Consider the following 27,383-nt stretch of genomic DNA (forward strand, 5'->3'; position numbering starts at 1 on the left):
AATTATAACAATAGAAATTAGTAATAGGTTTAAAAGACTTACATGTTCAATCTCTTTACATATGATCAACTTCATTGCATATGAAACATCTTCCTCTAAAGTTAGGTCTTAAAGTTAGGTCTTGCTTCCTTTGGTGGTTCATCTTGCTTTGGTTTATCAACTTGCTCTATTTTCTTAGGTTCATCATGTTTCGCTAATAAATCAACTAATCTAATCTCTTTAGATACTTTAGTAGTTGTTCTTGATTCTACTTTACTTAGATTAGATTCTTTAAGGGAATCAACTAGATTTGGTTCTCTTCTAATTTCATCTTTCTTTCCTAATTTCTCACTAATAAGATATCCAAGTCATGATTTATCATAAGAAGGTCTCTAATGAAATATTTGTTCATCCATCTTCTCGCTACTGGAATAAAGTTAATCCAACTATTTCTTAGCTTGTGTCAAATCTCCTTTTACATTGATATTGTATTTTTCTAATTCTACATTCTCAATATTAATAGTATCTAGTTTAGATCTTACTTGACTGAACTAGGATCTAAGATCTACATTCTTAGATTTTAGATCTTGTTCATTCTTACTACCATCTTTCTTAAGGTTCAACTTAAGTTCAATAATTTTTGCTCATGTTTGAAGATCTCATTTTCTCTCCTAAGATTTCCTAATTCATCATTATAATTAGTCTACATAGTTGATTCCTTGCCACATTTCAAATAGTCAATCTTGTCTTTTAATTTTTGAATGTAAACTTTTTCATCTTTATACCTATCTTTCAAGTTATCTCTTTCTTCTGTAAGATGGTCAATCTATTTAAGATATTCTTCAAGGTTCTCTTTAACTATTCCATATCCATATGGGTCTTACTCAAGTTCTTCAGCTTCTTCAAAGTAACTATGCTCTAATACCAATTGTTAGAAATAGATAATACTAAGAGGGAGGCAAATTAGTATTCTACAAACTTTTTCCCACAATTGAATATTGTTAATTACTTTATAACTTGCATATGAAAGTAAACCAAAAATGTTGAACAATAATATAACCATACATAGAAAAAACTCATAACACCATTATTTGTTAACTAGGGAAACCTTGGCTAAGGAAAAATCATAGTGGGGATGATACTCACGAGATGATTCACTAAACAAAAGGACCATTTTAAGGATATTGACCTTGGTAGGAGTCTATGAAGTAAATATAGTGTCTCGAGTCCTTGTTAGAGGAATAGGCCTTGTTAGAAGCCTCAACCCTATTAAGATTTGGTAGATCAAATAAAATGTATGTAAAAAGATCCCACTCCCCTAACATGCATCTATACAATAAAGTTCTTCACAAGAATAGATATACATATAGTACTTTCTCACTACTAAAATTTACACTTGCTCTGATCATACATAAAATCTTGCATTACATAAGGATCATATATCTTTCAAGTTGTCCATACAATAGTTTGCATATCATATATCTCTCATAAACTTCCAATTCTTTGCACAAGATAAGATCTATACTTATACTCCACAAATTAATAATTGTGTACTCAATCAACCTTCATGTGTTCACATGAGTGACATAATATAAAATAACTAATTGAATTATATACACAAAGTTAGTTCATCATGACTTAGTAAATATTTTGTTATGCTCAATTCTCTAGTATGCTCTATTTTTCTCTATCAAAAACCTATACTGGTATTTCATCTATAAATTGCATTGTACTTTCAATACACACTTGCACACTTAACCACATCATCATGGTATTGTCATAAATCTATCTTCAATTGTGCATAAGCTAATTATAAGTGTTTCATCTATATACATCATATCTATCTCTATGCTACTGCAAACTATCTAACACTTAGACAATTTTTTAACTCTGAATGCATAAATGAAATGTTGAATATATGTTGCTATAAATGCCAATGCTGAAAACATCTTAATGACCATATTGCCAAAAATCTCTATTCTTAGTCACTACTATCACTTGGCTAATACTATTTTTCTCAAACATTTTTTAAGTTCCTTAATCTTCTACTCTCTTATGCTTGATAATGTTTAGCTTCTTCGCTAACCTAGTTACCCATTACTTGGTCAAGCTAGTGTTTTTCTTAGCTTCTTGACTTCTATAAATCATCTCTTTTACACTTCAACTCATATTTCTTCTTTACTTAATACAATGATCCAATAATATATTACCTTTTCAAATACTAACTGATCAAGTTCCCTTTGAAGTTCCATTATACTTACTCCTCTTTACTCAACATATTTACTAGTTCAACTTGTTATCTCTCTTTTCAAATGCTCTTCATCAATCAAGTGATATGACACTATAAATTGTTAGAAATTTCTTACAAATAAGGTTTAACAACAATGACAATGTAATAATTTTTCCAGTTGTAATTCTAACAATCTGCATATTTGGCATAAATGGAAACATCTTTAGTTATCATGAAATAGGAAAAATATTCTCTAGATTTTCACTATCAACTCATCACTCTATTTGTGATTTTTATATAATCTTCTTAGTTTCATTCTGATTCTCATCCTTCTCATTTATAGGATCTCTCGTATGCTTATTTTATTTTTTACACTTCTCCCTCTATAATAGAAATCAAGATTATTCATGTTGAAACCCATTGTAATACCAATTGTATTGTTAGAAATTGTAATCTTTCTTTGGTTTGTTTATAAACCAAGGTTAGACATCATTTCCTTATTGTTATAATATATTAGGATATAAGCCAAGGTATCCTAATATATTTCTTTTTTACCTTTTTTCCACTACATCTTATTTTGTCCTCTAAAGGAATATGTGAGGACAAATATTTATTGTAATTTTTAATTTAAATTATTCTTCCTTAAGAGGAATCTCACACTTGGCCTCACACACTTATGAATGGTGGCATTCATAGACATGGCAGTTACATTCTAACTCCTCTCTCTCATCTCTATTTAAGAGATGACCCTCCTCTTTCATTTCTAATGAGGTTTCTTCCTCCTCCAAACCTTGTATGAGCGATTGCTCTCTTTCTCTCTCTCTCTCTCTTCCTTCTTAGGCTTTTCATGCCTCATTCATAATGTCACAAGGGGTTTTCTTTTCTTTACCCTTTCCAAATATCTTGTCTCATTGTGTTGGATCTTGAAGCTTTCTCTCTCCTATCTTATGGTAATATCTTTTTATGCATTAACTCTCTTAGATTCTTTCCTGGTATTGCTTATTTACATATTTCTTTTTCCATTTCTAACATGTATTAGCTCTCTCTTTGACATATCTCTCATTTAGATACTAGCTTGACATACATCTCCCTTTTTAGCTTTTCTAACTTGACATATATTTGGTATTGAATGATAACTTGGTACACATCTCCCTCTTTGACAATAATGCCAAAGCTTGAAACATGTTCTAAACTAACTAAATTTTAAATTATCTCTCCCCCTTTCATTATGTGCCTACTTGTAACTTTATCAACTCATGCTTCTATGCTTCATTTCACATGTTTAGGAAACTAAAAAATTATCAGCAGTTGCATAAATCTATAAGATATTCTAATCATAACAATTGATATAATGCTGCATCTCTTTTGGGTGTGCTTTAGATAGGGAATAACCCCTTACTCACATCTTAGATACACAAATGAATTTGTGGTTAATTCCTTAATGAATATATGGGCTATTTTCTCCTTTGTACTCACATATTTTAGTCTTACTTCTTTTTCTTTGATTAATTCAATCAAGTAATGATACTTGATTTCAATGTTCTTTGTCTCTATGTGCATCAAAGAATTCTTGCATATGTTTATTGCACTTTTGTTATCACAATATATCACCATAGATTCTATAGTATCTTCCTTCATATGTTTCAACAATTACTTTTAATCCATACTATGTTTGAACAATTAATTATTGCTATAACATATTCAGCCTCTGCTATGGATTGTAAAATATAATTTCACTTCTTACTTGTCCATGAAATCAATCTCCTACCTAGAAAGAAGGATTTTCCACTTGTACTTTTTCTATCATAAGGATTTCTATCCTAATCAACATCTGGGTAAACTCTTAGTTCAAAATTGGCATTCTTCTTATACCATAAACCATAGTATTATGTTCCTTTAATATATCTCAATTTCTTTTTTACAACCATCAAGTGATTCTTCTTAGAATTATTAGGAAATATTGCAGCATTTCCAATAGATAATGAAATGTCAAGTATGACATGAATAACATATTACAATAATCCAATCATTAACCTATACAATGCCTAATTTACTTTTGTAGAATCACCATTCTTTGAAATTTTATGCCTAGTAGTCATAGGTGTTTAAACTAGTCTTTAATCTTTTATTCCATAGGTTTTCAATATCTCCTTAATATATTGTGATTGTGTAATGTATATTCCTCCTTTCTTTTGATAAACTTGCAAAACAAAAATGAAGTTTATCTCTCCAAATATTGACATCTCAAATTATTTCTTCATCTCATTGGAAAATGATTTGCACATTATATTTTTTCATCCAAATATGATATCATCAACAATTATTTTAGCTAACAATACCCTATCCTCATATTAACTCCTCAAATACAGATTTCTATTTTCATTAGTTCTTGTAGAACCAATTCTCACCAAATATGTATGTATCCTTTCATAACACTTCCTATGAGATTCATTTAAAGTATACAATATTTGTGCAACTTACATATCGTGTTCTTCTCACTATGCTCAACAAATCCTTTAGGTTGTTCAATGTGGACTATATCCAAGATTCCATTCAAAAATACACATTTGACAACCATTTGAGATACCTTGAATCCTTTCTAAGAAGAATATGCAAGCATAGTTCTTACGCCTTCCAACTTTGCAATTGGAGTATATGTATCTCTATAGTCAATACCTTCATCTTCTACATATCCCTTGCAAGCCAATCTTTCTTTATTCCTTGTGACTCCACCTTTTGTATTCAACTTTTTTATTAATACCCACTTAGTTCCAATCACATTCTTATCCTTGAGCCATGGTACCAATGTCCATGTTTTGTTCCTCTCTATTTGATCAATATCGTGATTCATTTGTCTAATTCAATATTTTTTTCTCCAATGCATCTTTGAGTATTCTTATCTTAAACCTACATAATAGATATGTATCACTATTCAAATTTCTTCTTGTCATGACTCATTATCCTTTGCCTCCAATGATTTGATCAATTTTGCATTGTCTCCTCACATGTTTTGATAAAATAGGTTCATATCTTCTTTCTCCTTGTTGTAGTTCACTTGGTCTAGCTTTCTCATGTTCTCCAAGTATTTCCTACTATAACTCAGCTTGCTTAGTTTGATGTTTAGTGTCCTCTACATATGACTTGACCGTTATAGCTTGATATTTGGTAGCTTGTTGAGGTTCAAAAAAACTTGTCTACTATAACTCGGTAGTGTTTTTTTGGTGATACTCAACACCATATTTCTCTTTTTTAGGTAAAGTACTTGGTTCTCCTTCATATACATATATAAATTTTCAATAATATTTAGGTATCTTCTTACGTTCTTCTTCATTCTTTTCTACAAATTCAATAACTCAAACATTTTCTCTTTCCACAATTTTGTTAGTATTAGAACTCAAACACTTGTATGCTTTTCTTTTAGTGGAATATGCTAATATTATATTGTCATCACTCTTTGCATCAAGTTCCCTTTTCCTAAAATATTTGAATATATGTTGGTCAATAGATTGTCCTTTCAAAATTTTTAAGAAACTTCTCTCTATCCCCAAGGTTCAGAAATTACAAGGTACTCAAAATAGTTGCAAAAATCTCATATTTTTTGACTTTCTCTCTAGTGAATTTTCAAAGGTACAACTCCCTTATTAGATTTGCAATGAGTTCAAATTATTTTTGCACTTTTACCTGAAAGCGCCTAAGGAGATATCAACTACTCTTAGGCAGTGAAGTAAAGAATTAACTCCAAGCTCAAAGTAACATACACTGAGTATACATACATATATAGGAGATCTATTTCAAAAAAATTGAATAACACCATGAATTTATATCAACCATTTAAACATCCTAATTGAAAAAAACTTACTATAAGAATAGTAATCAAATATCTTGACCCAATAAACTAGAGTTCACAAAGTAACAATGGTCTATATACTTCGAATACAAAGTTTCCAAGCTGAATTCAAGATGATATATATATATATATATATATATATATATATATATATATATATATATATATATATATATATATATATATATATATATATATATATATATATATATATATATATATATATATATATGTTAAAAAATTTTCATGCACATAGTCATTCAAAAGAAAAAACATTCATATGATATTCTTTGATTATTGTATAGTATCCAAAATTTCTAACTATCTATTGTTAACCCTAAACCAATTCAGTGTCCCAAAATTTATAGTTTTTCCATACAAATCCAAAAGGCCTCCATCAAAACCCAACTATTTTGGTTAAAAATAAGAAATAGTTGAAAACCAAGAGAGCAGTTAAAAAATGAGCACCAAAAAAAGTAATTGAAAGCAACAGTTTAGTTCAAGCATCATCGCCAGTTTTCTCCTCCTCACCAATGGTCTGACGTATGAGCTTCTAGCTTCAGAAGGTATTCATAAATTCTTGCATTGCGTGGGAGTGCAGATTCTTCAGGCTCAACAATTGGGCTCTACACGCATCCTTCTACCATTTGAATTCTTTGATCTTTAAACTCTAACATGGCATCAGGTTCTTATTGAGACACAACATCAATTCAATACTTGCCAACATAGTGAAATCATTGCCACTTTGCAATTCACTATCTCTAATTTGTTCCACAGCTTCATTGGGACTCTTTGTTAGTGTCTTGGTATCCATGTTCTCATTGTTGAACTCCAAGATTCCTGTTGGATTAACTACCTTCATATCCTTGAGGAGTTCTATTTGAATCTCAGTAATTCTATTTTCTATGCCCTGCACTTCCCTAATTCTTTCTTTGTAAATTGAATCCTTCTAGCCCATGTTGTTCTTCATAATGAACAACATGCAGGGATCCAAATTTCTCATTGGGTTTTCATTCAGGAATTTGATGACCCTAAACCTCTCAACTTCAGCCACTTGAAAAACAACTTCTTGACATCGACTTAGCTCTATTTCCCAAGATGGGACTAAGGTTTATATCTCTCCCAAAAATGATTCACCATCAACATACACATTAACAAATTTAGAAATAAATTTGTTGCTCTCTTTCACAATAGCATCTACTTGGTCCTTCATGGCATCAGCTAGCAACTTATCTCTTTGCATTTGCTTCATTAATTATTGACTTCCCACATAATTAGGATCAAAGGGTTGTGGAGCTTGAACAATTGGCAATGTACCAAGGTTCATTAGTGAATCGATATATGTAGCCATTGTGGTTACCATGCCTTTTAGCTCCTTTTTCTCTTTACTATCCTTTTTAGACGATGTCAACACATGATCAATAGAGAATTTAAAGAAGTGGTTAACGGTACTTTAGTTGATAGTTCCCAATTCAAAAGAGGTAACCTTGAAGCCATCATCATCAGTATCCCCTAATTCCCTATTCTACTTGTAGTTAGCTTTCTTAGCTAGCTGCATATTTAGTGATGATGACCTTCACTAGTGTAGATACCTATTGCAAATTTATTTTCTTGCTGATTGTCTTAGTTATCCAAAAAGGAATAGTAGGACTCACAGGCATTTCTTGGGCATCTCTAGTAGGAGTCAAAAATCTAGGTTGATCTACCTTAGGAGCTTCGATGAATTGAACATCACCATCTGTACCATCTAAGGAATTGAGGTCATCATTCAAATATTTCCCTTGAGTCAAAATTCTCTCTTTTTAAACTTTATGTTGCTTCAGAGCTTCAAAAGTAGACTGAGATCTAGTCTTTGGATCCATAGTTTGCAAATGAGGAGATGTCTTCTTATGTTTATCCTGAGACAATATACTACCTGTAATAAGAGAAAGTGGGGTGTCAGATGAAGATGGTTTAGAAAAAAAATCTCCCCTGAAGAGGGTTCATTGATAATTCCCTTGCCCTTTTTCTTTAACCAGTCATCTATGAAGGTAAGTATAAATCTAGCCCTCAAACTGATGTCATCTTCTTCATCTTTAATCTAGTCTACAACCAAAGACTTTGGTTCACTAGATTCATCCTAGCTAGGTTCAATTATATCCAAGCCATCCTTAGTCACTCCTTCTATTTTGAACTTCAGCCTGAAGGAATCAATTTTTTGCAAAGTCGGCCTTGAATGATCTTTCATTAGAACTTCTCCTTCATTCCTACAATCTTGCCATAAATCTTCTAGCTATAGGGTAGCTGGAGGGTGAACTTCAAGGTCAAGAATCTGAACTACATATCCTTTACTATTGATATTCCTTCTACTATGGTAAGAGCCAAAATTGAACCCAAGTAAATTACTTCCAATAATAGAAGCATTGGTCATGCTACCAAAAATCAACAAACACAGCTTGATAGGGAAAGTTGTTTCCTAATCATCTTGTGGTAAATTATCTTTTATAATAGAGAAAATTTTCCTACCTACCTTAGCCAATAAAAACTAGTCTACAGCATATTGTGGCAACTTTGTAGGTTCTTCTTCAAATCTTCCAATCCTCAAGTAAGTGAATCTAGGGAACTGTATGAAGTGACTTCCATATTGCTGAATTAACCTTTGGGCTTTAGGAGAAAACTAAGGTATAGGAACTTCCTTTAGAGACATATAAACCCTTTCCATTAGTAGATCATGAACTCTTTTGAAATCTTCCAAGACCTTATCTTTCTATACTAAAAAATTGTCATTTCTACACTCCATACTGCATGGGGAAGAGGGGTAAGATCATAGGTATAGGAAATGTAGTAAGTTAAATAGGAAGATATATAAAAATCCTATCAAAATTCCTTGGGATGTTTGAGTTGAGACCTCATTGAACTGGCAATAATCTCTACCCAATCCATCTATTGTTCACCCTTCAAAATGATTTCTATGTACCTATACATCCATTCTTCAAAAAGCAGTACATTAGTTGAACCTTTTACCCTATGTAATAACACACCACTAGATCATGAATACGGAGCTTTAGTTGATCTTTAGTGATGACCTTGGTTAGCCTATAACATCCATTGTATGTGGTTTCGGTCCATTTCCTTTCCATGGTATTTGAGAATTGATTTGGGGTTTCTTGGTATTCAGCCTATGCTTAAACAAGGGAGAATGCAAAAAAGATATTATTCAACAAATGCAATATAGAGGCAATAATGTCTCTTGAAATTGTGAGTATCGTGTTGCCACTTTCACTTACAATACTCTTGTTTTTGACATCATAGTGATCAATATAGACTTGTAGAAGTTCAAGACTCACAAAGGCTAGGGGAAAAGCAATAGCCTCAATTAACCCACTATTTAGGACTTCCATACACCCATTCACCTCATTAGCATATTCAAGAAAATTTGCCTATAAATTATCCAACTTTAGCCCTTGCAAATTCGTATCACAAATGACTAGCTTTGTACATTCTAAACTTTTGACATTAATGAAGAAATGCAATATAGACGTCATTCTTAATTAAACAACAAGGCTTTGAAAATATAGAGATTTCAGAAAAAACAAGAATTGCTAAGGTCTCATCTATATTCTACTGAAAAATCAACAATTTTCTATCTCCCTTAATAGCTTCTTCTCCACACTTTCTATTCTTTGCATGATAATTAGAAAAAGAAAGTTGAGCAAATTTTAAAAAGAAAGTACTTATGTGTGGAGGTAGATGCTCATAATACAACATTACTGACACATCACTCCCCATTAACACTTGCATGTTTGAAAGCCTTGTTGTATAAAATCTCCATTTAATTATTTCCTTTTTGGATGCATTGGTAATGATTAGTTTTAGTGTGACATCTGATTCCTTTTTCGGTCGAAGATTTTCCACTTTCTCCATAATGATGACTTTCCACATTGGGAATAGAAATGTCCTTTTACTCATTGGCCTCTAACATGATCATCAATTGTCTTACGAGATGACAGTGCATCATGCACCAGACTTTAATATTTCAAACACAGCTTTCATCGTTAAAAAACTTTGAACTACTTTGAACCGAGGTTTGAAGTGGTTCAAAGAAATTCAAAAGGAGATCTCTGCCATATTGACACATATCACCTACCATAAAAACTGTTAGTACAAACCTTTGGTTGAACTACTTTGAACCAAGGTTCAAAGTGGTTCAAAGTGGTTCAAGGGAAGACATATTGACTAGGGACCAAAAGGGAGTTGAAACAATCACTTCATGAGATGATGAACATATGGAGTGACAAGGGAAAGACTTCAACAAAGATATAGGCAAGGTTGAAGGAAATACCTTTAAAAAATGGTGACTCAAACACTACTAACAATATATAACACTTTCTTCCAAATACTTTGATAAAAAATTGACACTAGGCATATTCTAAAATTTCTTCACTCGGCACCAATTAGATTTCTCTGCTCGGTACATATTGAACTTACTATTCAGCTTCGACTAATTTTCTCCTTAGCCTACACTCTACTTTCTTGGCTTCCACTATTTTCTTGGTTAGGCTTGATAGACACATTTCTTTACTTAGTTTTCTTCTAGTCTTTGCTCAAGTATCCTTTCATTATAGCCTTAAATAGATAAACAATACACTATATCATCAATGTCTTTCTTTGTCTTAATGCTCCTTTTATACACCATATAACTCAACCTTTCTCTAGGTTCTCTTGTTATCCTTTCTTTTCAAATCCTCTTTGTCAATCAAATGATGGCATTCAGACAAAAGTAAGCAATTGTCTCACCAACAAGTAGTAGGTTTGACATCAGTGATAATATAATGATTGTTCCATAATAGGTTTCATCAATTGTCTTCTCTTCAACAATCTCCTTTCAAAAAGGGGTTTTGTTTGTACCTTTATTGACTTGAACTCAGTTAAGTGTAAAAATGAAAGTACTTATAGGTTCTCTTTAATACTTTTGTTAAACATTCTTTTTCATCATTAGTCCTCCTATACAATCCATGATTCATTTTTTTCTTATTTTAGCTATCTCATTTTGTGGTGGAGTCCTTGGTGCAAACATTTATCTTTTCATTCCTTGTTCATTTTAAAACGTATTGTATTCCTTTGATATAAATTCACCTCCTCTATGTGATCTCAAGAATTTTATAATTTCTCATTTTTCCTTTTCAACACTACCAAAATACCACTTGAACATTTGAAAAGATTCAGATTTTTCTTTGAAAAACATAACAGTCATCATTCTAGAGAATCATAAACAAATAGGATAAATTACTTGTCACCACAATAACTTTGCACTCCAATAATACCACATAAATTAGCATGAACTAACGCCAAAATATCCTCAGATGAATATGTATTTGTCTTGAAACTAGACTTAGTGATTTTTACCATCTGATATTGTTTGTACATAACTTTATTAGATTTTGTTAATCTTGGTAATTCTCTTACTCTTTTTTTCTTACTAATATTTATAAAATTATTAAAGTTCACTAGTGGCACCATAGATTTTTACTTTCTTGCTGAGAAATTCAAGTCAGTAGCCTAAAATATTCAACTATGCCACTTAACAGATTATATTTTAGTCCATCAACCCAATATGCATTGTCACATCTTATCTTGTCATTCAATATAATAGATCATTTACCTTTTATAGAACATGGTGCAACATTTCAAAACTTAACACAATTTTCATTGTAATGTTCTATCTTTTCAAACTTACTTGTATCACTAGCCATATCATGTGAGAAATCACTATCAATTATCCATCTATCAATCTTACTAACAAGTGAAATAAGAATAGTTTTGTCAACCTTTTAATCTCCATTATATTCATCTTTCTTAGCAACATAAATACCTTCTTTATAACGTTCATCAGAATCACTTTCACAACCATCTTCTTCAGCAATATAACAAGGTTTCTTTGTAATGTCCCTTTACTGATTTTGTATGATATTTCAAACCTCTAATCAGATCTTTAAGATCAAACAACCAATATTTCAAAGATCTACCAATTTCTCAATAAACCCCAAATCGGGTATTCTGAAAATAGTGCCAAAAACTTCACAGCTTCACATATTATTAATAAATCTGAAAGTGGAAATTTTTATATAAATTTCAGCAGCATAACAGACTACAAAATAAAATTTCCATTTCTGTATAACATTTACACAACAGCTCCTAAATGGAGGGTAAAAACAATGCTCATCGAGCTCCCGAAGACAACACAAAATAGCCAAAAACACCACAAAGCACTGACAATCTATCATAGAAGTATAATCATGACCAAATAAATATATTTAGATCTATTTTAAAATCTAAATGTCTGATATACAGAAGCAACCCAAACTGATATGAAATACTCAACCGAAAACACCAAACTCTTACAAAAATCACACCTGAAAAGCCACAAATCTGCACTGTTCAGCACAAAGGAAAACTTTGCATGAACATGCACATGGAATGGCTTCAAAATCCCATACTTATCCTTCCTATAAACCTTCAAACTCCCATTCTTGGGTCTCCTTCTCCACAGGTTTGGCAGCCTCTGAAGAATAACAAAGAAATGAGCAAAAATAAAGTTTTGGAATGAGCCAAAAATGCCTCCAAACCCCTTAAAAGAGGGAATAACCCTAACTCATGTCCAAGAGGGGTTAATAAAATATAATTTAATAATAATTTTTATTTATTACTCCATTGGTTTCCAAATATTAGCCCCTTTTACCGAAACTTCACCTTTTTGGAGCCTGCCTGTCTTAGCAAAGTTTATTATTTTTAATTATTTGAAAAGGGGACATGACAAGTCCTCCCCTCCCAAATATTTCTTGTCCTTGAGAAATTAAGGTTGGAATTCTCAAGAATATGTGCTCCTTCCCAAGTTGCATCCTCTAGTGGTAATCCTTTCCATTTGACCAAATGCTCTATGACACTCCTTTTCCTCAATCTTTTCTCTCTTGTATCCAAAATCTCTTCTGGTATCAAAACTAATTTCCCTTCATCACCAAGAGGTGGTAATTCTATAGATACTATGGTTTTCTAGCCTAGAACCTTCTTTACACAAGATACATGGAAAATATTATGTATTTTGCTATTTGGTGGGAGCTCCAATTCATAAGCTACCTCTCCTACCTTCTTGATGATCTTATAAGGGCCATAGAACCTTGGCTTGAGTTTCTCTTCCCAACTCCTCTTCAAGGTGCTTTGGTTATATGGCTGCAACCTAACGAATACCAAATCTCCCACTTCAAAAGATCTTTCAATCTTTTTCCTATCAACATATAACTTTTGTTGGTTCTGTTGGTGTTTTATTATGATGTTAACAGTGCTAAAACTACTAGGCGACAAAAGGCTTAATACCTAGATATCAGTACATACACAACCTAAAGAATAGCCAATTCTCATTATCACTTGCATATGCAAAGTACTAGGACCCAACTCCAACAAAACCTTAGACGGTTTTCTACTCTTTTGGCTCTGTAAAAATTAGGGCGGGTGTACTCGGGGATGGTTCAAAGATGGAACAATTGTATGAGAATTATTCTTAGTTTCATTTTGATTCTCATCTCTAAATCCTTAAACATATACGTAAATCTTACCAAATTGATAAACACATCCCTTGAACAGATATGGCCAAGAAATCTTCTATAGCTCTGCAGATGTTTCCAACAGCAATGGCTAAATGAACCTAAAACAATCCATGCAGGCAAGTGCTGGACAACTTTGAATATCTTACAGGAAATATAAGTAAAAATTGATTTTATGATGTACTTTGAAAAAACCAGTCATAATATACTTCTCTTTTGGCTGAAATACTTTCGATCAGTGCCTAATCCATTGGGGATTTAGAGTCAAGTAAATTCTTAGATCTAATTTCTTGCTTTGCAACAAATTCTTATCAGCAATTCTTACCAGAATTTATCATTCAAAAATCCTTTTTAACACCTAAGCAACCTTATCACATTCGTCAGAGCCTTTATTTAATCCATTGAATTAACAACAATAACAAATGGATGTACAGCCTTACTATATTGCAATCAATTGCATAAGCTTTTACTCACACAACATCAAAGTAGCTAAGTATTTAAAAGGAGACAAAATTCAGAAAAGAACAGATATGGGGACAGTTCATAATTTGTATTCATTTCCTTTGAAAATGGTATATCCTTTAAAATAGACCCAAAAAGACCTTCAGAGAAGAAGCATAGTTCTTTCTACATTCATCTATATCTCAGAAATTTTGACAGAAAAGTATACTACAAATTTCCTTCCAAAAATGTTTGGACCAAAAACAGAACTAAGCACAATACTTAGTAAAAATAGAATTCGGACAATTCTTTAGCCTTGGGATCTCACTTAAATAGGGTGAGATGCAACAAGCTTCAGGCTAAAGAAGGTGACAGGTGTCCTTCTTTAGAAAGACAAAAACAAAAATAACAGAAAGGTTAATTACAACAACAATTCTTGGCGGGTCCCTTTCTGTTATGCTTCTTTGTTGTTGTGATCTGATCTCACAATCATTCTTCATCTTCAGAGTACATACCCATAAGGTTTGTAAGTGATGTATCATCTTCTGTTACCTGCAAACTCACTTTAACCTGGGGATTTTCTATGTCATCATTGCTAATTACAAAAGTAACTATTACTCTTACATCTTCTTCGTCATCGCCTCCTGACATCTACTCACTCAGCTGATTTTTCCATCTATTAAAAGTATAATCATCTGGCCAATAAAAACTTAGGGTTTCTCTTTGTATCTTTATTAAAGAATTGGCATTTTCCTCTAAATCATCAAATTCTTTTCTCATATCAGCATAATATAATTGTACTTTTACCAGCTCCTTATTTGTCTTTGCCCAAAACCAATGGCCAGTCTCACTGATGATGTTTGTTATTCTGTTATCGAATAATTCAACCATTTCCTTTTTCCATTTTTCTTTTTCCTTTACTGTATCAACAGATTCTAAAGCACAAGGAAATAGGGTGAATTTTTCAGCAAGATATTTTGAAAAACAGAGTATCAATTTTCTCTATAAAGAATCTCTTTTATTCTCAAAATTATCTAATTGATTCAATAAATCAAAAATCCTTTCAACCTGATGATAAGGCATTTGGACTGTAGATATACAAATAATTGTAACATCATTGTTTCTCTATCTCCATTTCTGTGCCAGAGAATCTAGTCCATCCTTTTCTTTATTCAACTCATCCATGAGGGTTACAATCCTTGTCAACTGATCATAAAAAGTTGACCATTGTATTTTATCCCTCAAATATGTCACACCCTGCCTCCATTTCTCTTCCTGCTGATTTCTAAATTCTATCTGCCACTCATGTAATTTGGTTTTTTCTGCTTCAAATTCCTCTGCAGTATAGAATTGGGGTCTTTCAGGGGTGTTAGGTATCTCAATAATAGGGGTTAATCCCACAGATGACTGTGGAGGATATGCAATTCTCAGTGCGCTGGATTCTCCCACTTTCCTCTTTCCAAGTACCTTTTCTAATTGAGATACCCTATTTTCCAACTCAATTCTCCTTTTTACCTCTTGGTTATAGGCATCCACCACTATTTCATATTTATTATGCATATCAATCATTTCCCTCTCTTCTCTTTCCGCAGTAGCCAAGGAAAATTTAGAATAATCCACATTCATGTGGGCTGCCTGTACATTCGAAGTATCAGCAACTCTCCTTACAATGATACTCCCTGTTAATCCTGAATCATCAGGCTATGATGAAGTAGTTCTGGATCTTCTTCTCAGGGACCACACAACAAAGGCATCTTGATCATTGTTGAATGCTGTACCCAAGAATTCCTCTTTATTTGGATCCTGGAGTCCTAAATTATTTGAAACAGAATTAAAAATTAATGCGTCAGCAATGTCCCAATTGGGCAATAATAAAATATTAGCATTTTTTACCATCTATCTTCCCTCATCAGGGGTTATATTTTGGAACTCTTGCACCATTTGTTCCTTTATTTGATTTTGAATGGAGGTATCATCCATTTCTGGATGTTCTATTTTCATATTCTTACACCTTTGCTCAAAAATGTGCATGTTTACCCTCCACGCAAACTGATGGAAAGCCCTAGGTCTTACAAAATTGTTATCCGAAAAAAAATGCTCACTGGCTTGTTCCAAAACAGGGTCCAATTCCCTTCCTCTGAAATCTGCTATAGTTAATTCAAAACTTGGCACAGGAGGTTCCTGGGGGTTCCCTTCATCAATTTCTACTTGTGTAACAAAAATTTCTCCTTGTGACCCCATTTGTTCAAATTGCTCATTGGTGAGCTGTTCTTCCTCAATTCTTATTGGGGTTTGAGAAGGTGAGTAACTTTCATCAGGGGATTCTTCCTCCCTTATTATTCTTCTTCTTTTGGGAGAAGGTTCAGGGGGTCTTTCTTCCAGTACAGTGCTGGTGGATTCAACTATCTATTTTTTTTTATGTACAACGGGCACCTGCTGCCAAACAATAGTATATCCTGTCTTCCTTCATACCACCAGTGGACCTATTCCAATGTTGGGGGTGAAACCCAATTTTCTCATAACTTCTCTGGCTTTATCTGGGAAAGAATTAATAAAATGTTGTTTCTTCTCATTCATTACTTCCATTATCTCAGAGAAAGTACTCATGAGCTTATTTACCTTATCTGCATTGGTTGCAGCATTACTAAGAGGACTGTAATATTTGTCAAAACAATTAATGAATTTCAAAACTTTTGAATAGACTCTCCATTTTTATTTCTTTATTTCTTGCTCATGGAGAGAATATTCATTTCTTATTATATCTTCAGGAAAATAGAATTCATGCTGAACTGGACGAAGCTTGATTCTAAATCTAAGGGCAAAATTAAAGAAACCTTCTGTATCACAAAAACGAGAGTGAGACACTGCCATCTTATATTGATCCAAAATTTTATGGAGAAAGACCCACCCTTCTTTAGTTATCACAAACTGGTGGGCTACAGTACAAGTAGGAAAAATTGATCCTGTCCCCCTTTTGTGCAAAAAGGCCTCCTCCACTCCTCCCAACTGCCACAAAAATTCAGCTATCCCTACCTTTAAAGGTACCTAATAGGGTAGCACATGGGGTGTTCCTTTGAATCCATAGACCCTGATGACAGTTAAGACTAAATATGGGATAATATCTCCCCAATTATGTGAAACTTTTAGATTATGGGATTTTTCCATAGGCCTAACAAGGTGCATTAATGCCTTAGGGATTCTGGGATTATCACTCAATATGAGGCATCTTAGTTTGGAGGCAAAGTGCCTATCAAATCTAATGAAGCTAGCATTTTCTGCTTCCCAGGTCATGTCTGCACTCCATAATTGGACTGGCAGTGCCTCCCCCTCTTGTTCTCTATTTAAAACCATTTCTTTACCAAAATAAGTGGCCCCTTTAAAAAGAAACATATGCATCAATAAGGAGTACTGACCCCAAACCTTTTCCACCTTTCCCTTTGCAATCCCCACCAATCCCTGGTGAATCTCATTTGCCAAGTAAGATGCAAAATCAAAAATTATTTCCACACCAAAAGAGGAGATTTGGGTGATCATATACATGAAGCTCACCGGAATAAAATCTTCTTCGCCCTCTCCAAAGACTCTGCACAGGGTCCTATATATCTCTACTGCCCTGGCATTAAAACATGATTTCTTGAATGGTTCTTTGGAAGATGATGTTATGGTTGGGAGGCATCCAATCCGGCCTATGTGGGCTTTCAGTGCACCCTGTCTAACTACATCCCTCTTGGATATATATTCTTTTTCTAAATCTATCAAATTAATGGGCACATGATACATGGTGAGAGGTCCCAAACTGAAAACCTTCCTAATCTCCTCGGGACTGATGGTAACTAAAGTCTCACCATCCATTCTTCTCACTACCTTAGTGGCTTCGTCATAGTTTTTTGCTATAGCTTCAAGCAGGTCAAAATCCATAAACATGCTTGGGACAACAAGCTTCCCAAGATCAAAATTCCATATATTGGCATGAGGGGCATATAACTTCCTTTCTGCAAACCATTTTTTGAATAAACTCAAACCAGTTTGAGAAGTTTGAGCATCCTGGACCCAATTACCCTTATCATACAATCCATCAGCTATCCTTAGCCTAGGGTTCAATGAGGTTAAACTCTTAACTTGCACCGTTTCTACAGTAGACTCAGGAAGTAATTCAAGCAAATCATCATGTACATTTCTATCCAGGTAGTTTATTGCACCTGTAAATCCCTTCTTCGGAGGCATCTTGGGCTATCTTTTTAAAACTTAAAAGCTCACGAAGATGATGGTAGTTTTACTTACTTGAATTCTGTCTCAATTCTCCCTGTATTCCTGCAAATTTTCTGTGAATAGACAACTTGACAATTTTTTATCAAACCTTGGCGCGCTTTTCTTTCAGTAATGGCTTCTGCACAAGAATGGCTCCAAATCTTTTCTCGTGTGAAATGAAACTGATGAAATCTCTCTGTATTAGACTCTATTTTTCCTCACGGATGAAGCTTTCTTGTCTAATTAATATAGAGAGTGGCACTACATTTTGCATTTAAAACTGCGTCGTCGATCTTCAAAGATCCTACGATCATGCGGTACAGAGAGAACAACTAGGAGTTATATTTTCCATGTCAGTTATTTCACCCAATGAGAACTTGCCACGTACATAATTCTTTCTTTTGATGGTGCTTATATTTGGACCCACTGACGATGAAGAACACATGTCAGCATGTCGCTACTTCATTATGCATAAATAATAAGCACCTTGCCATGGTGAAGCGATGACAATCGTTGATCAGATCAAGAAATGATCAAAAGATACGCTACAGGGCTTCTTAAGAAAGAAGGCAGCGGGCCTAGCTCGCTATGTCGCTATAATTATCTCCCTTGCAACTCTTCATAGCGAGGAGATGACAGCCGTTGATCACTTGCCAAATCAAAGGTGAACAAAAAACACAAGATCTCCTGATTTATATTTTCTATGTCGCATGGCTTAACAAGCATGCAACTTGTCATAGCGAGGTAGCGAGCTCAGTTGATCCACTTCAAACTTACGTTCAAGATTTCTTTTGTACATTCAGTCTGATAGGTATTAATGAGAATCGGATCTCTGCATAGTTGGCACATGTCAAAATTTATCATAGTCACCTGTCATTCCACATCATCAAAGATCTTGCCGATCATTTACCATTTTATGGGGCCTCGCTAACTCGCTAACGGTGAAGCACCTGAATTTTCCGATAGCGAGGTAGCGAGCTCTAGCACTTAAAAGGATTTCATGCCAGAGAATGCAAGGGTTACCCAGTAATTACTTCTGTTAATTAAAACTGATTCTGACAACGGTATTTATGACTGGTCATGCCACCTGGTGCAATTATGATACAAGCAAGATGCAATGTCATCATTTTTAGATTTTCACATGGCCTTGCTACTTCGCTAACGGTGGAGTGTCTGAATTTTTTGACAGCGAGGTGGCAGAACATCCAGAAAAACCAACATTCCAGCTCTGATGTCAGATATTCTAGTGGGTCCCTATCCTTTTTTGGATGGTGAATTGCAAAGTGTACCTGCACAATAAAACATTTAATAAGCAAATCTCCGATCGCCGCATCTTCACTTTATGGTCCCACCGCTTAAAATCATCAATACTCATTATCTCGCTATACTTAATAAGCATGCAACTCTTCATAGTGAGGTAATGCCAACGGTAGATCTAATCGGATCTGACGGCTGGGACAAATAGGAAGAAAGGTAACCTGGGAGAAAAGAAAAGGAATATGACAGCATATTCGTCTCTTTTGAAAATTCAAAATTTTGCGCCCGACACTTTATGAATAGAGATGATAAAGGGTTTATATGGCGATTATTTCTTATGGATGGTTTATCCAAAACCCTATGTTTCACTTAGGCATAGAACATTTGACTTTTTCATGATTTAACTAAAAATTTTACTACACATAAAGTCAGACCAACAGTGGCTCTGTCTGGGGATGATAGACTACTTGAGTCTATGCAAGGATTCAAAATCTATGGGAGAGCAGACCACACATCCGGTAAAGTGACAACTTCTTTAGAGAACACAGAGCAACACACAAAAACAAAAAACCCAGACTGTACAAGGATTTACAGAAAACAGGACGATAGGAAACCCTAAAACTATTGTTCATGGAAGAAAAATAAGTATTTTTTCAAGAAAAATACCCCTTCAAGAACTGTCCATGAACTGGAAATTCAAGAATATTATCAAATATATCTTTGATTATGTAAGAATCTTTACCCCAAACATTCTCAATGAGATATGGACCTAACCAAATAGGATCAAATTTGCCATGTTTTCCTTTATCTTCAATTCTGGCGTTCCACATTAAGACTAGGTCTCCATTTTCAAATTTCTTGTTTACAATTCTTTTATCATATAGTGTTTTGACTTGTAACTGCAAATTTTGATTCCTCAGAGATGCTTCTCTTCTGGCTTCGGTCAATCCTACCAATTCATCCATTCTTTCTTTCATTTCATCAGCAGTATCTTCATCATATGACTGGATGTAATTGTATAATCCCATCAAGTTGTTCTGGGGCATTCTAGCTTGAATTCCATACACTAAATCAAATGGAGCCACCCCAATTGCCTTCTTTACAGTTACTCTGTCAGCCCATATTGCCAACTGTAACTTGGAATCCCATGCCCTTTCATTATCATCCAAGGTTCTCTTAATGATTTTCAGCAGGCTTTTATTTGTGGACTTAGCTTGTCCATTCCCTTGTGGATGATATGGACCTGATGATGTTCTTGTCATTCCATATTTATCACAAAACTTGATGAATTCCTCAGACCTAAAACACATAGCATTATCTGTGACAACTTTCAGTGGACATCCAAATTTGGAAATGATATTATTCAATAGGAAATTATTTACCACTTTACTTGTTGCATTTCTGGTAGGGATAGCCTCTACCCATTTTGTAAAGTAGTCAGTAGCAACTAGAATCCAAGAATAGCCAGTGCTAGACTTGGGAAAGATTTCTCCTATGAAGTCCAGACCCCATTGTTGAAAAGGTGCTTGAGTTTCAACTGGCTTCAGTGGAGTATTTCCTGAGAATTTTAGCTTTCCAGCAAATCTCTGACAAGGATCACATTTCTTAACCATAACTTGAGCATCTTTGAACAAAGCAGGCCACCAAAAACCAACCCTCATTATCTTATGCATAGTAGTTTTGGCCATGTAATGTCCTCCACATACTCCAACATGCATGTCTTTCAAAATCTCTTTTGCCCTTTCTTTGTCAACACATTTCAATAGAACTCCCTCAAATTTTCTCCACCATAAGTTATTTTGAACAATTACATACCTGATGGCTTGCAATTTAATATTCCTTTTTTCATTATCAGGTAGATGGGGAGGAACTTCCATATGTTGCAAGTAATGTATAACATTGGTGTACCAGTCACACTGGTCCATGTCGCAGAAGTCAGCTCTGAGATCATCATTTACCAGGTTTATCTGATTAGCTTCTAGGTTAGTTTCGGCCATGAGTTTGGCCAAACCTTGACCTCTTACTAACTTAGTTATCTGCATATCAATGTTAAATTCTTGGATTCTATTGATCCATCTACATCTCCTTCTTGACACTTCCTGTTGAGAGAATATATCTTTAACTGTAGCATTAGGTACAAAAGCAATAATAATAGCACCTAACAAATAACTTCTGAATGCTTTTACAGCCTTTACCAAAGCATATGCTTGATTTTCATTTATTTCATACTTCAGCTCAGGATGTTGCAGGGATTTGCTAAAAAAGGCAATAGGCTGCTCATACCCTTCTTGATTTTTCTGTAATAAAACTGCAGCTACAGTATGGAATGATGCAAAAGAAAAAATATGCATGGGTTTTGCATAATCTGGGGTTCTCAACACTGGAGCATTTTTTATTGCAGTTTTTATATCCTAGAATGCTTGTGAAGGTTCACCATTCCAATCTATAACAGCTCCTTTCTTGAGCATTTTTGAAATGGGTCTACTAATTTCAGCAAAATTGGTAACAAACCTCCTCAGAAAATTAACCTGGCCAAAAAAGGACTGTATACCTTTCACATTTTTAGGTTTGGGGACTTTATCAATAGCTATTACCCTTTCTGGGTCTATTTTTACCCCATGCTTAGACACTATGTGTCCTAATAAATTTCCTTCTGTGACCCCAAATGAGCATTTCTTTGGGTTTAGAGATACCCCATATTCCAGGGCTTTTATAAAAAAAAATTCCAAGTGTTTGCAGTGATCTTCAGCCTTGTTAGAATACGCTGTAAGATCATCCTGGTACACAACCATAAATTTGTCAATATACTCATGAAATGCTACATCCATGGCTCTTTGGAAAGTAGCTCCTGCATTAATCAAGCCAAAAGGCATCCTCACATACACATATGTTCCCCAAGGGGTTGTGAAAGCTATTTTGAACTGTTCACTTTCTTTTACCAGAACTTGATTATATCCAAAAAAGCCATCCATCATTGACATCAATTTAGAGCCAGTCACTTGTTGTAACATGGCTTCCATATTAGGTAAGCCATAGTTATCTTTTAGAGATGCAATGTTTAGATTTCTAAAATCCACACAAAGCCTAATATCTCCATTCTTTTTTCTCACAGGAACAAGGTTTGAAACCCAAGTGGAATGCCTAATTGGTTTGATTATTCCACCATCTCTCAATTTTGTCAGTTCTTCCTGCATTTTTGGGGCAAGGGTAGGATTGATTGGCCTCTATTTTTGCCTAAAAGGTTTTACATTTTCCTTCAACGGTATGACATGCTGGAAAAGGTCCTCCCTGTAAGCTTTAAGGTCATCATATGACCAAGAAAAAACATGCCTGTACTTTCTAAGTAGGTCAATCAATGCTTTTCTGATTCAAACAGGTAGATCTTGGCCAATGTAAACCCTTTTAGGGAATTCATCCGTTCCCAAATTCATTTCTTCTAGCTCCTGGGGTTTGGGGTCATTTACTCCCGATTTTACTCTGTCTTGGTTATCAAAAATATTCTCCAAGACTACCAACCCCTTAGGCATCTTATTTGTTTTTAATTGCATAATTTCTTGACCAAAAATGGTTTCTTTCCCATTTATGGTTTCAATCAGTCCATTGCAGTCCATCTCCTGACCATGGTATTTGTCTTCATTTAGCAAAAAATTTGTAATATCTTTGTCATCTTCAAACACCTGCCAATTTTCAATGTTGTCAGGTATAGAAGGTCTGTTTTGGACCTCAATCTAGGAGATTCCTGCAAATGATATTTCTTTTGGTTTGATAGCTACATTGGCCAGAAGATCAGCCATTTTATTCTGGGTCCTATCTCTCCATGAGATCCCAAATGCATCAAAGAATTCTATTTGATCCCAGACTGCATTTCTATATTGTTTTAATCTCCTATTTTTTGAGGAGTAGGTTCCTTTGATCTGAGAGATGATCAATTCAGAATCCCCTATGACACACAATTTCTTAATTTTGTGGTCTGTGGCTAGTTTGAGTCCTAGCAGCAATGCTTCATATTCAGCAATGTTATTGGTGCAAGCAAACTTCAAGGTGAATGAATACCTGAAGGTGTTATTTTCAGGGGACACAAAGACTACACCTACCCCTGCACCCTCTTTAGAACTAACCCCATCAAAGAGCATTGTCCATAATTTTGGTGAATTCATGCAACATTCAACCTCATTTTCAATGATAGCAGGAAAGTTTTCCACTTCCTGAATAATTAATTCAGCCCTGAAAGCATTAATCCTAGTGTCTAGGAAACAAGTGGTATCTTTGTCAATTTCTTCACCTAAGATGTGGTTAACCCTTGGTTCCCTATTTACCCTGATAGCTTTGTCCCCTATATGGAAGGTGGCATAAGTAAGGTCACATTGTAGGCTTCCCCCCATGGCAGCACTCCATTTTCTGGAAAGTAGCATCTCATAGTGTGGGGGTATATCCACCACAAGGACAGACATGGTTAATTCTACCTCAGGAAATGCAGCCAGTTTGAATGGTAAGGCATTTATAGTACCTATTATTGGAACCTCTCTAGCATCCATCCCTCGGCATCTACCTTGCTTAGTATCCACCTTCAATCCTAGGGCTTCCATTACTTTGAAAGGCATTATAGTGTTGGAAGCTCCAGAGTCTATCATACAATTTTTCAAGGTTTTCCCTTTTATGATTAGACTAAGGAAAAAAGGATCAATATCTTCTATGAACGCAATTGATGAATCATCTAAAAACATCTGAGGAATCTGGGATATAATACCATTGTCCTCTATTATTAGTGGGGTCTGTTGGCCTACAGCTTGATCATCAATACTATTGTTGTTTGCTATTCCACCCAACCATGACAAAGCCTTATTCTTATGCTCTTCAATTCTAAAAAGCTTAGACAAGGGTACTTTCACAGTAATTTGAGATAACATGGCAATCATATCAACAGGTTCAACCACAGTAGGTTTTACAATAGTACCTGGAATCAGAGTCTTTTGAGTAGTGGGCACCACTTTTTTCTTGACAACATTCGGTTTTAATTTCTCTGGTTGCACTACTATCTTTGTTGCTTCACCTATCTAAAATTGAACCTTCTTCTTTGGTTCCCATTTCTGACCCTTGTTCTCCTTGATCTTAAGCACATCTATACTGACTTTCTTGTGTTGATCATTTGTCTTATGAGTGGTGTCTTTGATGAACACACTAGATGGCCTTCCTGCCTCATTATTTATTTCTCTATTTCTCAAATTGTAATTACTATGGACTTGTGAAATCATCTCAGCTGTAATTCTATCAATTTCCTCCTTGGAGGGGATTCTTAGGTTTGTGAGACCTACGTCAGAAAATGTATTGCATACCTTATCTGTATCATTCTTTTCATCATCTGAAAATATTTGCTGATGATGTAACTGGTAAGCAATTCTCTGGCTAGTAACATCATTCTCAGGTTCTTCTGAATCAGAATCTATCAAATCATCAGATGTGTTCACCATATTGTAGCTTATATCATCATGGTTTTTCTCTTCCATTTCTTCTTCTGCTTGCACTCCTTGAGCTTGGGCGAATGACTGGGCAACAACACAATAATCAAGAGAATGAGGTGATTGGCATATAATGCACCAAGGTACATCATCATTCATATTTACAGTGTTCCTTTGCAGGGGGTCTGGGGTACCCTTATCTTTCATATTTTGGGTCTGGTTGGGAACTGGTTTACCATCTTTCCACTGAGTGGTGTAAGGGTAATTCTGCATCCTAGGCTGTCTATTAAAATTGTTGTTATTCATAGTGGTTCTCTCAGTAACATTTGTCTTATTGAAAATAGTGGGATTCATCTTCTTGAGCATTTCTAAAACATGGCCTATAGTAGGTTCTTCAGGCTTTTTTCCTATGGGAGTTCTGTCACCCTCCCTTTTATTATTATTCTTAGGATTGAAAAGCTTAGGATCATCCCTCCTACCTAATTTTCCAAAGGCCTTTCTATTATTTTCTATATTCACTGCAACTCTATAGGCATCTCTAAAAGTTTTAGGATCCTTATCTCTCAGTTGGTAGGCCATTTTGCTATCAAAAGCATTGAAATATGTTGTGAGATAGACGTCTTCATTTAACCGCATAAACTGAAATAGTTTGTACATCCCTTTCTGAAATCTCATATTGAAATCAAATGTGGATTCATTTGGATTCTTCTTGATATTGTTGAACTCATTCAACATGAATCATGCATTAGTATTGTCCCCATATTGCTCTTTGAAAAATTTCTCCAAATCACTCCATGAAGTAATACTATCATCAGGCAACCTCCTGAACCAATCCCTTGCATCCTCTGTGAGTGAATTCACAAATGATTTCATCACCATGTCCTCATGTTCAACTTCATAATCATTGAGCATGTCAATGAAAATTCTCAAATGTTCTTCGCCAGCAACAGCATTATTTCCAGAAAACTTAACCACTTTATCCCTTAAATCAAAAGATATGGGATGGGGGGCACCAGGAATACTGGCAAATGATATTTGTCTATATTTTTCGAGGTATATAGGTTTCTTCTAGAAACCAGGAACATTAGAGGTACTAACTGCATTAGCTTGACTCAGGAGAGCAACTTGGGACAGCTGTGGTGGGACAAATGGGACTTGAGTACCAATATTGGAAGATGAGGTAGGAGCAGATTGGGGTACTTTCTGAGTCGAGATTATGGGAGTACTAACTGGTGCAGGATTTGTAGGTGGGATAGACAAACTAGGCCATGAATTCAATGCAGAATTAGACTTTATGAATTGGATTTTTCTTCTAGTTTCTGCGGCCTAAGCTTCATTTTCAACCTTCTCAAGTTCTTTTGCAAGGTCTTCCCTCTCCTTTCGAGCCTTCTCTAGATCTAGATCTAATTTTGATATGGAGGGTTGTATAGGTTTGCTCGGTATGGCTTGAGGCTCATTTATTTGGATTCCTATAGCCTTGCCTTTCCCTTTATCTGGAACTATTCCAGTGGGCTCTATTAGATCAACTTGAATGGGTTTATAAGCTTGAACTTGAGCAATAATTAGTTCTTGCCTTTGATTTAGGCGTTTCTCCTGTTGTTGAACTTTAGCTCTTAGATTATCAACATCTCCAAAGACGTCCTGATGGAGAGTGGGGGTATTCTCTTCTAATTTTTTATTTTGCTCTTTCAAAGCAGCCATCCTTCTTAGCAGAGTATCTCTTTCTATTATTGCATCCAAATTGGCTCACTCCCTCTCCTTTTCAAGACGGATGCGTTTAGCTTCTTCCTCAGCAATCCATTTCTTCAAAAATCCTATTTCAGATTGCACTTCTTTAGAATCAATAGAGGTTGCCTCAGAATCAGCAGGGTCATCTAGATCTATAAGGTTTGGTTCCATATACGGGGCTACTCTGGGATTAAAAGGGGTATCAGATGAACTCCTAAATCCTAGCCTACAATTTATATCTACTACAGGCTCTGGTCTTAGTGAAGCAATTCCCATAGTAGATACGTCTTTGTCTTGAAAAACTCTCTGATTTGGTAATGGGGTACTGAAAATACCTCCTAAGAGTCTTGTATTTTCGGATTCAGAGCTAAGCGAAGATGACTCTCTTGCTATTATCGGTTGATAATAAGAATTTACGGAGGCATTACCTCTAGGCTTCCAAGTAGGATTTGGATCTATTCTTTTCTTATTTTAGTTCTTCCTACCACCTTGGGGTAAATCAGTATACATTGATACATCGGGATTGGCTCTCATGTAAGCCCTTGTGTTCTTTCTCTTGTCAGCCATATTCTTCTTTTGTTACAATAAGCACTAGCTTCAAAACCTTGACTGAGTCGCCA

This window comes from Cupressus sempervirens, chromosome 1 (genome assembly GCF_028749045.1).
Source record: "Cupressus sempervirens isolate cs-2001-9-10 chromosome 1, ASM2874904v1, whole genome shotgun sequence".
Classification (NCBI taxonomy): Eukaryota; Viridiplantae; Streptophyta; class Pinopsida; order Cupressales; family Cupressaceae; genus Cupressus; species Cupressus sempervirens.